The sequence below is a fragment of the Bemisia tabaci genome, chromosome 4 (assembly GCF_918797505.1).
Source record: "Bemisia tabaci chromosome 4, PGI_BMITA_v3".
Taxonomy (NCBI): domain Eukaryota; kingdom Metazoa; phylum Arthropoda; class Insecta; order Hemiptera; family Aleyrodidae; genus Bemisia; species Bemisia tabaci.
This window is the reverse complement of record NC_092796.1, coordinates 61332053-61344794: the sequence shown is the minus strand read 5'-3', so window position 1 is coordinate 61344794 and position 12742 is coordinate 61332053. Positions and strand designations below refer to the sequence as shown.

Below are 12742 nucleotides of genomic sequence, written 5' to 3'. Positions count from 1 at the left end.
GCTTTCATGGAGTTTAAAAAGTAAGCTAGGGACATGCGACCGCTACGCGGCCACCACCTACTGAAAAAAGCTACACGTAAAAAATCGTAGAACAACCATGTTCAAGTTTTTTAAGAGATGAATGGATTCAAACCCCGACGGGTGCACCCGAAAGAAAGCGTATATTTATCTCTGATTGCAGCGATATGCACCACTTCTATGTTTTATTTCTAATAAATGTTTTTAAAAAGCTACACACAGTTTTTCTGAATAGTTTCCGCGCATTTGCCTAAATGATCTCAAATAAAAGTACCGAAAATTTCGACGCGACATTTTCGTTCGTTCTATTTTCTATTAATGTGACCCAAAAAATTAAATATCATCCGAGTTTCTGAATCGTTACAATGAGGACACATATTTTCCTTTTAATTATGGTAAAAACTAAACCAGAAAGTCAAAAATTATGTAGGCAGGCGCTAATATGCGTTTCACATCAACTGATCGACTGCAGTGAGTTTGGCGCAATGCGAGAAGTATTCATGCTGTCTCGTAGGCGCTAATATGGGCGGTGCGCGGCGGGTGCGCCGATCGCACGGTTTTGCGCGATGCGTGAAGTATTCCTAAAGTCTTGCAGGCGCTAATATATGTTTAACGCCTGCCGCGCTGTGTTTGGCGCGATTATTTGAACTCGCGTTAGAATAATCGTGGCATCGAATAATAGGGCTTTAAAGGCTTGCGTTAAGCCAACGCCGTACGCGCATTCCAACGTTGCCTCGTTTCTTTCGATTAAATATTTTTCCGAGAAAAGTTAGGATAGTTCTTTATACCCACGACCATTATTAAATCTTTTCACTTCATTTATCACCTGAAGGTGAGAAATCGATGACTTGTCAAAATGCATTTATTTTCCAACTGTTTCCTGTTTTGCCAAACTTCTACCTTAAATTAAATTCATTTTAAATTCGCGCATTCCTGTAGCGGCTTCTATTCGCGCAATCCTTGTGCCTTCTTCACGCAATCCTCATATATTTTCCTCGACCTTTCGCGCAATCCTGGATTACCGCTTCTTTCCTCCCTTTCTATTCCGCAATTATTATCTCGACCTTATTACGCAACCAGGAACTACAATTTCTGACTCATTTGGACCGAGTTTATCAGAAAGGAACAAACCCCCATATATATTTTGAAACTGAGAAAAAGAAGGTTTGAAGTTTGATTCCACCGTAAGTATCAATGTAGAAAATAAACTTTAACCCCTCTTTTCACAGACTAAATGTTTCTTCCGACTTTGAGTTATTGGCAGGAAAAAATATACGACGGGTGAAACTCAAAAACATTCGTAACTCAATTTTTTAAACATATGGGTAGGTTCCTCTCTGATAATCTCGGTCCACTTGTAACAGCACTTATCTGCTCATGGAAACTTATGGCACACATGTTACATCTAAAACGAGCTGAAAATTTCAGCTCCATGCGCAAATTGCGAAATGTGGGTATAGTCAATGTGTCAATGATATTATTGATAGACAGCTCAGGTATTTCCACACTCGAAAGAAATAACCCCCCCCCCTCCCCTAAAAAATGTAGAAATAAAAGAATCAATTGATTGAATTTTAATTCACTGTGAAAATACGCAACCAGACCATTTAAAATTTGGCCAGTCTTTAAAGTAATCTTCACCCACAAAAAATCCAAGTCGTCAAACAACTATAAAGGCACTTTAATTTTGGAACGATGTACCCCCCCCCCCCCCCCTCAATTTGCAGTTACCGATTCACAAGGGTGTTTCCGGAGGAGATAGTGGTAACATAACGCTCATTTTAGCGGTATTTCTGAAGGTCGTTGCGTGTAGCGGGAATGCGTTCGCGTGTGAGGCAAAGTGTAAAACACGCACGGAGAAATTGACGCGGAGGAATCGACTCCGCTGACGTAAAATTGTGTACGTAATTTTCCCATGAGCCCTGGAGAGCATTGAGTCATATGGACGTTAGAGGTCATCCAAGAATGAAGCCCTCGCGTCAGCCAAGCGATTATTTCAGGAACCGGATGAACTGTGAAAGGATGTGAGTCTCAACCGATTGACGCCCCGTAACTTTTACCGTCAACCGGCTTATGAACGAGGGGGGGGGGAGGGGGTACTTTAAAATACCTCTGAAACTTGTATCAGTATTTGATGATTTTAAGATAGGTGTAGATTTTTTTTCTTAATAAGAAAGCAGAATTAACTAAATGCCAACAGTCTTAATGTACATAATTTCAATTATCAGCTTTTCGCTGAATCTGGAACGTATTCCAAACCTTAGGGCCATAAAATGAGCTTAGAAATATACTCGGGGAATTATTTCAGCTTTTGTAAAAATCAAAAGGAAATAAACAAAAAAAAAACCAAGAAAAAAAACAAGAGAAAAAGGAGTATGTTTTAGGCTGAATTTACTTTTTTTTTTGGAAGGGGGGGGGGGGTCCACTGGCAATTCTTTTAAATTGCCATTAAAAGCTATTGATCCTTTTACAAAATTGAAACTTCTATTTGATGGTCAAAATAGCTCCACCCGCCGAAAACCAAAAGAAGCGATTTTACCCAAATATTTAATCATGGGTATTGGGGATTTAATGAACTTGTTACCTATTCTTTTTTTTCAAAACGAGATTTCTCATATCTTGTCCTTCTTTCCTACCAAATCCTCATTAGTATGCCATAAAAGCTTTTTCCACCATCCAATTCGCGAAAAGAACTGCAATGCTAAAAATGATAGTGTGCAAACTACGTGTATGTACTTGTCTCATATGATACAACCTCACACCGATCCACACGACAAGTCTCCGAGGTACCTATGATTTTAATTGAACGATACGAGTGGAATACATCCGTTTTGAGTGAAAGGTGGGTGTCGAAATGTTGATTTACAGACGTGGGTATGAAAGTGGATTGATGATGTCTGTGAAGTCCCACGGTTAAGCCCACATGCTTTCTCAAGCACTTGTCAAAAAAGTTTTATCGCTACCGGAGCAGAAACCGATTTTCGCATCGCCGAGGATGATACGAAATTCCGCTGACCCTCACAATCTTAGACTGTGTTTCCGTCTCCAATAGAGTGCATTCGAATCATAGGAGGTCAACATCCGCTTTTCTTGCTGGTGCAGTAACGCGCATCATTTTGCTGACATTTTTGACGATGATTTTTCCAGAGTCATTTCACTCCGTTCAGCCAACTATAATGCAACGAGTGACTCATTTCAACCTAATAGCTCCCTAGTTGGAAGTCAAACCCACGTAGTATAACTACTGAAATCCGTGACGTTTGCACAGCTTTTTAACGAGAAAGATGATCCAAACTTGCTGTTTTCGAAGGCATTATTTGTAATTTTTGCGGTGGTTCGCGCTATGATTCATCAAGTCTACGGATCAGAGGAAGCATTAGTAGGAGTCGCAGACATTTTATTAGACTAAAAAATAAAGCCTACAAAAATGTTGAGACCTTCTGATAAAACTGCATTTTCTCTGCCCTCTAAGCTTAAATGTCGTCAGGCGGTGAGAGACTTGCCATTTAACTTGTAAGTTCCGGCCATTGAAGGCAGCTCTAAAGGAATGGAATGGAGGCTAAACGATATATATCATTGTCATTTGCGAGACGATTATCAAAATATTTGTGTGTAATATTTTTGAGTTACCTTTGCGGCAATTTGATTAGGTATACTTCCCAATGAGCATTTCCATGCTCTTTGAGACCCTTAATCTGGATTGAGAGTTAAGGGTAACGAATGCTGTTTTTGAATCGTCATCCACTAATCTTTATTTTCATGCATTGATCTACCGATTAAATTAGTCCCATGCAGTTGTTGCCGGAGGGAAGGGGAGGGGGGATAAAATCTGGTTCTGTCGTCATTGTGCCTATTTGCCACGTGGTTGCCAGAATTGCAGCCTGAGATATGGTTAGAAAAACTGACTGGCTCGGTTGAAAATCTCAGCTTATCCTTGGTAATCATACGGTGCGCTGCTATTTTGTCAGAAGTTTCCTTTTTCCAGAAACTACAACAAAATACGTCAAGGGTATTATCTGAAGTTACAAATTTCATGAGAATTTTTCTCTCCTCTTTTTCATCCCCTCTCTTGCTGGGAGACTGCAAAATTAGAAAAAAAAAACTTTCAACAAGTTTGTTTAGGGTGTTGAAAAAGTAGGAGAGGCTCAGATTTGAAAATTGTTTTCAACCTCTATTGGACCTAAACTACTCAAACATTCTGCGCAGATACCAAGTCAATTGATATGGTGTGCACTTATGTGAGAGTTACCCTATATTTTATAGTTACCGTTTGTGGAAATGCTGCATGTCAAAGGCTCGAATTAAAAGAAAAATACTTGATCAAGGACGAACATAGAGGAATTTAAACATCATCAACTTCCCAAGCCTCTTGTTTTGGATAGTCAGGTAGACCAAGCTAATCTTCAAAATAACGGAAAATAAAGAAACAAGTTTCCTGCTTTTGGAATTTTACCTTCTGCACCAATCGTCTGTGAAGTCTTGAATGGATGCCAAAATTGACCCTCTTTTAATAGTTTACAGTAAATCTGCATCTGCAACTGGAAAAAGAAAAAGAGATCGATTGTGACCCTTTGAGGGTTTTAAAATTTTCTCTGATTGTCTTTCGAGCAAGCTACAAAATGTGCTGCTAAGTTTTGAAAATTTGAATGGATGTGAAAACTGCGGTATTTTTCTCGGTATGTGGCATCAGTGGTTTTTCCTTTCGTTTTCCTGCGATAGGGGCTCATTGAAGCGTTGATCGTTCCAGCACCTGCTTCGGAAATAAGTGAATGGAGTACACACTCAGATAAATGTTTGGTTGCCTCATTTACCGCAAAGGGACGCGCGCGGTTTAATTTATTTTTTCCTCAAATTGAACTCTAATACCTCTGAGAAGTACTCTTCTAGTTCATGTATGCTTTTGTCACAGCTTCACTACTATACCATGGCACATTGTAAAATAGAAGGACACGACTTTTCAGCTTTCCACAATTTTTAAGGGACTCCATCCCTCGAGCTCAGCGTCTTTCTCGATTCAAAATATCGTCAAAAATTGTCTTTGCATCAGTACATCTCACAGTTAGAAAAATTCGAATGAAATGCGGAATGATTCACTCCGGAGGGTACTGTGGGGTATTGTAACCCGGAGAATATGTTGAAGGAGGAAAATCCGGATTGTATTTCCCTTCAGAATTTATGGAACTACTTATGTACATACACATCTCAAAAGATAGGAATGTTAAGAAAAATCTATTCCGTAGGGGTAGGATTAACCCCTAAGAGCGTAGATCCCAGTTCCATAATGGAAAAGTTTACTCCGGAAAAAGAGTGGGTATCACTCGCGTCGTTTGGCATCTTAGATTCCGAGTAAAGTACACTCGGTGTCACGACGTTCTACCTACAGGACACCTGACATAACCTATACGCCACGGATTTCACTTCGAAATTTTGAATGTATCTGTTTAGGTCATTCCTGCTGTAAGTGAATAAATGAGCACGTTATACATTACCGGAATCATACATGTTGAGAGAATTTGTAGTGCTGCGAGTTTCATTATTATTCGCTCTACGTTACACAATTTATTTCAGGTCATGGTTCCTTTGGCTATTATTTGGAAAAAAGAAAAATCATTGATTCACCCCTATGTTTTTGTGGCCAAATTGACACCCCTGCACATGCATTTTTTGACTGTTTTGTAAATAAGGACAACTTAAAGAAATTAGAAAACGAAGTTAATAATAAGATCACAAAAGATAATTTATTAGATGTAATGTTGACAAATAAGGAATTTTGGCATAAAGGATATAATTATATAAAAAATATTTTAGATAATAAAAATAAATATTATAAAGATAAGACTAACAATGTACAAATATGTAAACCTCTCCCCGATGTAGTGTCTTCCGACGGTCCCGGGGCCTCTTCCTCGGGACTTCCGTAAACGCCTCTATTTTATGTGTGATATATATATCTGTAATGTAAACTTAATTAATACTAAAAAAAAAAAAAAAAAAAATTATTATTCGCATCTTTATATTCGACGGTACAATTGAAGAATCTTGTCATTCTTCGCAAAGATTAAAAAAGCGGAGAGGAGAGGAAATTGGCACCGATTAGATCGAACACAATCAAATTATACAAACCCGGAGGTATCCAAGAGGAAAGAGCGGAGGATGTAGGTATATTTTTTTCTCTTCTCCGAAGATAAGCAGGTTTAAAATATCCATGCCTGGAGGAAATCTGAGTGAAATGTTTTTTTGGTTGATTTTTTATCACTATTTTGAAACATCAGTGGCTATTGGCGTCGAAACAGCTTCACGTCTCAAACTGGTACGAACTGGTGGTTGGTGGTAAACAATTTTTTTCTTTTTTAAAAAGTTTGATACTCTCTCTTCATTTAGTTACATTTTTGTGGTTTTCGATGTGAATAATGAAAAACGAACAGAGCGGACTGAAAATTGAGTTTGAGACTTAAAATAGCAACCTTGGTAAAATATGTCACATAAAAATGTAACGTTTGCGACAAGGATTAATCAATATAGCAGTCAAGCTCTCTTTATTATACGCAATGGCTTTGAGCCCTTACTAGGGATGACTGTAAATGAGAGGCTTGGAGGACAAGGCACATAAGTACAGCTATGAAAAAATTGAGATCTTACTGATCTCAAGTGAAGCTACTCTTAATGCATATTCTGTGAAAAATTTGCTCCCAATTTCCAGTCTTTAAGCATTAAAAAGTCAGTTTGAACTTCCGCTCCATCATAAGGATCCATGTAATTTTGAAACTTCAATCACGTATTCCTCGAAATAGCAAAAACTGCATTTATGCGCCTTGTCTTCCAAGACCCTCAAATGTATCTTTCCTTGCGTCTCGTAACGTGACTTTTCTATTATTACATCGATTCCTTGATAAATATAAGTACACAAATAATAGAGCTTATTTAAAGTGCAGGGAAAATAAATGAAATTTTCTGTGATTTGATTGCGCGGATTTAAGAATAAAAAATTAGGCGCGTCCGCGTACTATTGTTTGGTGTTGAACTGTGAGCCGAGATAACTCGGAAATAATTGTCAATCTTCAATGGTGATGCTGAATGTCAGAGTTCCTCGTGGCATTGTCTCTGAAATTTTCTCATTTGGTTGAAAATAATGTAGCTTGAATTTCACTCGTTCATCATTCGTAAACATCTCTTGCCTTTCACGAAAACATTGACCCCGGATAACAGACGTGATATCGTCAACATCGAAGGAAATTACCGCATTCGCTTATTTATCCAATAAGAAACACATGATTCTAGCATGATGGAGTCTTAAAAATTTTGAAAACAAGATTATTCATCGGGTGTTTGAATTTTAAGATTTTTCTGTCTCTACTTGACTGAACATTCAAAACAACGTTGCATGCTCCAAGAAAGAGGAGAGAACATATTTTTCTGCATGTCCCGACTGTGATTATTCATCTCGTGAGTGATATTAAGTTTTTACAGAGCACTGAAACCTCACTAGTCTTTCTTCGTAAGTTACTTTCATTTTCATTTTTTGTTTTCGATAGGAATTATTTTTGCTATCATAGGCGATTTATCTATTGGTTTCCTTTGGTTCTAGGTGTACTTTTAAACAATGAGACACGAGTAATATAGTAATGTACGAGAAAAAAAGGATGAAATTTCTTCTTCTCCTTCTTTTTTTTCTTTTGGAGGATGACAATACTTTTTCCATCCGCAAGGGGAGGGAGAAAGTAAAAATTCAGAATTAGGTAAATAATGAGATTTTCTTCTGCACATGTTTTTCTAGTGCGAGTTGCATACGTATAACGCAGCCCGCGATATGAATTTTCCATAATTCGACGGCCAGAGTATGAGAAGGTATCCCGGTTTACGACGTTGTAGACTCCCTATTATACTTCACTTTTTCTTTGGAAAATTAGCACACGTAATTTCTTGAAAATGTCCTTAATTTTCTTCTTAGTCAGCAGAATATTCTGCACAAATGTCAAGGCACAAAGGTACCTTATTTCTCCCCGAAAAAATAAAATACCTATGAGCGGAATGATACACCGTGATAGAGATACGTGGTTTTAGCCATCGTTATGCATTGTAGATTTCAGTCATTATGAGGGGTTGTTTTGAAAACCAAAATATCATTCTATTTATAAGGAATGGTCCTACTAGAGATCAACCTTTAGGCCTTAAAATACACTGACAAAAAAAGTTACGGGCTATATAGACATACCGGGGTCCTGGAGCCGTAGCTGAGATTGCTGCGGGTGTTACGCCCGGAGCTTTCGGCCTCTGAGACGTTATGTCTATATAGCCCGTAAGTTCGGCTTCCACGGCCGGAGTTTTTTTTTTTTTTTCAGTATAAGTTCAAAAGTACTGCTTCCTATGTTTAATCGATTTGATGTACCCAGGAATGAGCGGAAATTTTGAAACATCGCACTGGAGATACGTGGTTTGGAACTTCGGCCATGTATAATTTTCACGAATTTCAGTCTCATAGGATTTCATGAAATAAGCCCCGGAAACTGGGATCCTCTGCTAAGCTTCTTAAGTTTCTCGGCACCCTAAGCCAGCCTCGTCTTCGTGGACCTCTCTCTTTGCCGGAGACCTACTCCCACCCAGGGAGATCACTCTTAACGATTGTTCCGTGCACCAAGCTCCGGGTTCCGTTCCAACCACCGTTGCCAAAGCTCTTCCAAGTGTCTCGACAAAGTCGGCGCGATAGGGTTATTCCCACCGGAAACGACAACATTGTCTCGTGCGGTTCTTTGCAGTGAAAGTAGTCCCGCCGCACCGCCACGCCGCCACGCCGTCTTTCACTCTTCGCCCGCTCCGATCCCTCTAACTTTCCGCATCCACTCTAGCGTCGCGCTAAGGGAGAACGCCGTACGAGCCCTCACACGTTGCCGAATTTCATCGGAAAATTCTCGAATTTTTGGGAAATTTTACAAATATTTTCATCCAATTTTTCTCAGAATTTTGTTCGTAATACGGTCAAAATTGTCTGATAATTTCAAGGGCAAAAATTAATAAAATTCTGAGAGAAAATTTGGCAACATACGAATGCTCTTACGGCTTTTTTACTTGGCATGAGTGGCATGACAGTCTAACGTCGCGAGAAGCAGTGGGGGGGGGGGGGGTTTGGGACAAGAGCGCGATTAGACGTAGACAGACGGACGCCCAGTCGCAGGATAACGGAAAGAATCTTGATGAGAACGACCAGAATCCGGTGGTCGAAGGAGTTCGATGGTGGTTTTCAGGAAGAACACCGTCTAATCCTTTAGATGTTGCCAAATTTCCATTGTAAAATACCAATTTTCAGGGTAATCAAGGAATATTTTTCATCCAATTTTTCAGAGAATTTTATTCGAAAACAGATTTAAATTATCTGAAATTTTCAAGGGACAATTTTCATAATTCTGTTTAATAATAAACGTTTTGTTAGAAGATATCCGGCAACTCTTGAATGTTTATACGGCGTTTTTCCTCATCAAGGACGCATCCTGCACCGCGGGGAGGCGCAGCGGGTGGAGCCACGAAATTGGGACAGCAGGACATTTCAATCAGTCGCTGAATAATTTGCACCATCGCATGGATATGCATAAATCAGTGGCGTGGCGTGAATTGCGATAAATCGATTGTTAAGCCATTTAAACCTTTGGAAAAGAATCGATAAACAGGATGTTCGCAGCGAACATCTTAACAATCGATTCTTTATCATAGGTTTAAATGACGTAACAATCGATATATCGCAAAGCACACGCCACTGGCATAAATAGTTTCAGTTTCATACCCTGGAACGAATGGATCCTATTGATTGAGGCGGCTGATTATTAAAGGCTAAGGAGTGAAATGATATGGACCAGTTATACTATAGTTAATATAAGGTCTCTCGTGGGTTGTCTTGTGGGTTATTACTTACCCCTTTTGTCTATTGCTACCAACCACTCATTTCCGCATATAGGATCGCTCCATTTTCCCTCCTCACTACGTTGCAGCCGTGGCTCATCAAAAATTTAGAACCGAAGGCGAAATTCCGACTCAGTTGAGCGACTGTGCGAAATTTCCTGCATACGTTTCCAGTAATTCCTCCCTAAGACCCTTTTCTTCTTGCATACATTGAAAAAAGAAAAAAAACTCCGGCCATGGAAGCCGTACCAACCGTACAGGCATGCCGTCAGCGTTCCGGGCTCAGAGGCCGAAAGTTTCGGACGTAGCATCCGGAGCAGTCAAAGCTGCGGCTCCAGCACCCGGAACTTTCAGACTCTCAGCCCCGAACGGACGGTATGTCCATACAGCCCGTAACTTTTGTTTTCAGTGTAGGATGGACAAACCCCGAGTCGACGCTGATGTAAATTTCCATAGCGAGGATATTACTGATAAGCTTAAATCGAGATTCGCACATGTCCTATTTTACCTTGCTATTGTTTCAATACAGACCCGACTCGATCCATGAGTAGATGGAGAGTCCGGGATGAGGATGACGAGGAATTTCAAAGAAGCACACTCACACATGTCCACGGAAACGGAGGACGGCGCGGAGTGGAGCGGCTAATGTGTTGCTTGTGTGAGAGTGGTGCGGGCGCAATCAATCAGTAGCCGAAATACTATGTTCAAAGCTCGAGGGCTCTCGCCGAAGCGTGGCTTTGCCGAAACGTGGCTTTGCCGTCGCCGTCGGATCGTGCTGGGAGCCATTCGGAGGAGAGAAAGCAAGAGCATCGTGAAAAGGTTGAGAGCGCGCCCCGCGGGGAGGAGGAGGATAACGCAGGAGCGGCTTGCATAACCGGCGGCTCGCTGCACTATTTTTTCGCTCTTTTTTCGAGTGTTATTCCTTGACGTAATTTATTTTCGTAACCCAAGACCGCACCGGGGAAAGAGAGCGGAGCTGCACGGTGAATGAGGTACCGCGCCGGGGCACCAGCACCGTGACTCCTCGCGCAGCGTCGGCGTCGGCGTCGGCGTCGGCGTCGCTCTTCGCGTCGATCGAGAAATACGATCGATGAGATGATGTAGAGCAGCGAAACCAGGGCATAAAACATCACTCAAGCTGAAGTTGAATTGTCTCCTCACTCCTCGCTCCTCATCAGCTGATTCGCACGCTTTTTCGGCATATCATTACGGCACTCTACCCTACCTTCCTACTCCGCACTGAAACGAAAGTTACCGGCTCTATAGACATACCGTCCGTCCCGGGCTCAAAAGCCGAAAGTTCCGGCTCAAAGCCGAAAGTTCCAGGTGCTAGAGGCGTAATTTTAACTGGTCCGGATATTACGCCCGGAATTTTCGGCCTCTGAGCCCGAAAAGCGCACGGTGCCTGTATATAGTCCGTAAGTACGCCTGCGACGGCCCAAGTTTTTTTTTCAATGCGCCGTGGTGAGGAAGAACGCCGTATGAGCCTTCAGAACTTGCCGAACTTTGGTAGATAAAATGCGAATTGTCGGGGGAAGCTGAGAAAAGTTTTCGTCGAATTTTTTAGAGAGTCCAGTAATTATAAACCTGTCCTGTCTTGTGAGCCACTAGCAAACCTAGAAAATGTGTGTGAATATCCAGCTATTATTCCAGCTCCTAGAAGCTCGCAGTTTGCAATTTTGCATACTCTATCAATTGAAGGGAAATCAGCCGGCCAGACCACTTCTCATTTGGAAAGGGTGGATGTGTGGTGTGTGTCTGTGTGTAATGAGTGATGAGTGTGTGATTGGATAGATTCAATCCAAAATCAGCCTCAAATCACCAAACTCATCGCAATTTTCGCACGTATGTTACTTTTTCACATTGAGAAGAATCGATATGCCCGCTTGAAATTTGGCGAGTATATTTCTCACGATGTATGGGAAATTCACAGCGAGGCTTCAAGGAATTATGTCGTTGGATTCTCTTAAAAAAACACAACTAGGAAATATGGTGTGAAATGAAGTTGCGCTGATTTTAGTTTTATAAGTATCGTGATAGCAGATGAGATAACTTTTTTTGATATCGGCTGTTAATAAATAATTGATAGGAGGCGTTAATGAAAAACTAATCTGGATGTGTGCATCATTCAGCCCACTGGCGCCGCTGGCGAAGAGAGTGAGCCAGCTCATTATCTTCGCGCAGCTTTTTCACAGATTTATCTAACGATTAGACTAATGCAGTATCAGTCGTGGAGCCAGAGACGCACGCATCTCAATTTTTATGTCCCTCGGTTTTCACACTCATTAAATCCATGTTTTTGTGAGCATTGACGGATCAAGCAAATCGGCAACATCGTCTTTTCTCCGTTTAAACACATTGAAATGTATCGATTATTGGAGGAGCTAGGTGCTCCGACAAGAGTCGATTTTTTAGCATAGGTTTAAATAGAGGCAATACGGTGGTGCCAAATTACTGGATCCACCTCTGTTTATGAGAAAACCATTGACTCATTGGCGAACTTATCAGAGGGCACCGTTGCTGAAGTAAAGAAACAGAACAAGTTATGCCCCGATGTAATGTCCGTTTCCCTGGTAACAATTGGCATAGAATGTTTTCCAAAATACTATAGACCTAAAGCCGGCTGTAAGATTTCCAATAGCTTCTGTAGCCGGCTGTACAATGTCTTTATAGCCGATTTTATAGCCGATGGCGATTAAAGCGAACAGCCAGAACGATAACGTTATGCTAAACGTTTACTAAACGAATACTAGACTCAGTTATTTTTTTGGATTACCGCTCTCCTTCTTGTGGCCGTAAAGTGTCTTGATTTATTTTGCGAGGAAAACTCCGTTCT

The 12742-nt window shown here is 40.8% G+C and overlaps 1 protein-coding gene across 3 annotated transcripts in view; it reads left to right on the top strand.

The window, feature by feature from the left end:
* Window positions 1-12742, top strand: part of LOC109031730 (protein dimmed) — a 50444-nt gene that overhangs the window by 7129 nt on the left and 30573 nt on the right. Inside the window, exon 1 of one of the 3 annotated variants that reach the window (XM_019043431.2) lies at window positions 7362-7513. The exons of the other annotated variants lie outside the window; for them this stretch is intronic. The gene's annotated coding sequence lies outside the window, so the exon portion shown is untranslated. Of the gene's footprint in view, window positions 1-7361; window positions 7514-12742 lie in introns of those variants that run through there. 3 annotated transcript variants of the gene reach the window in all.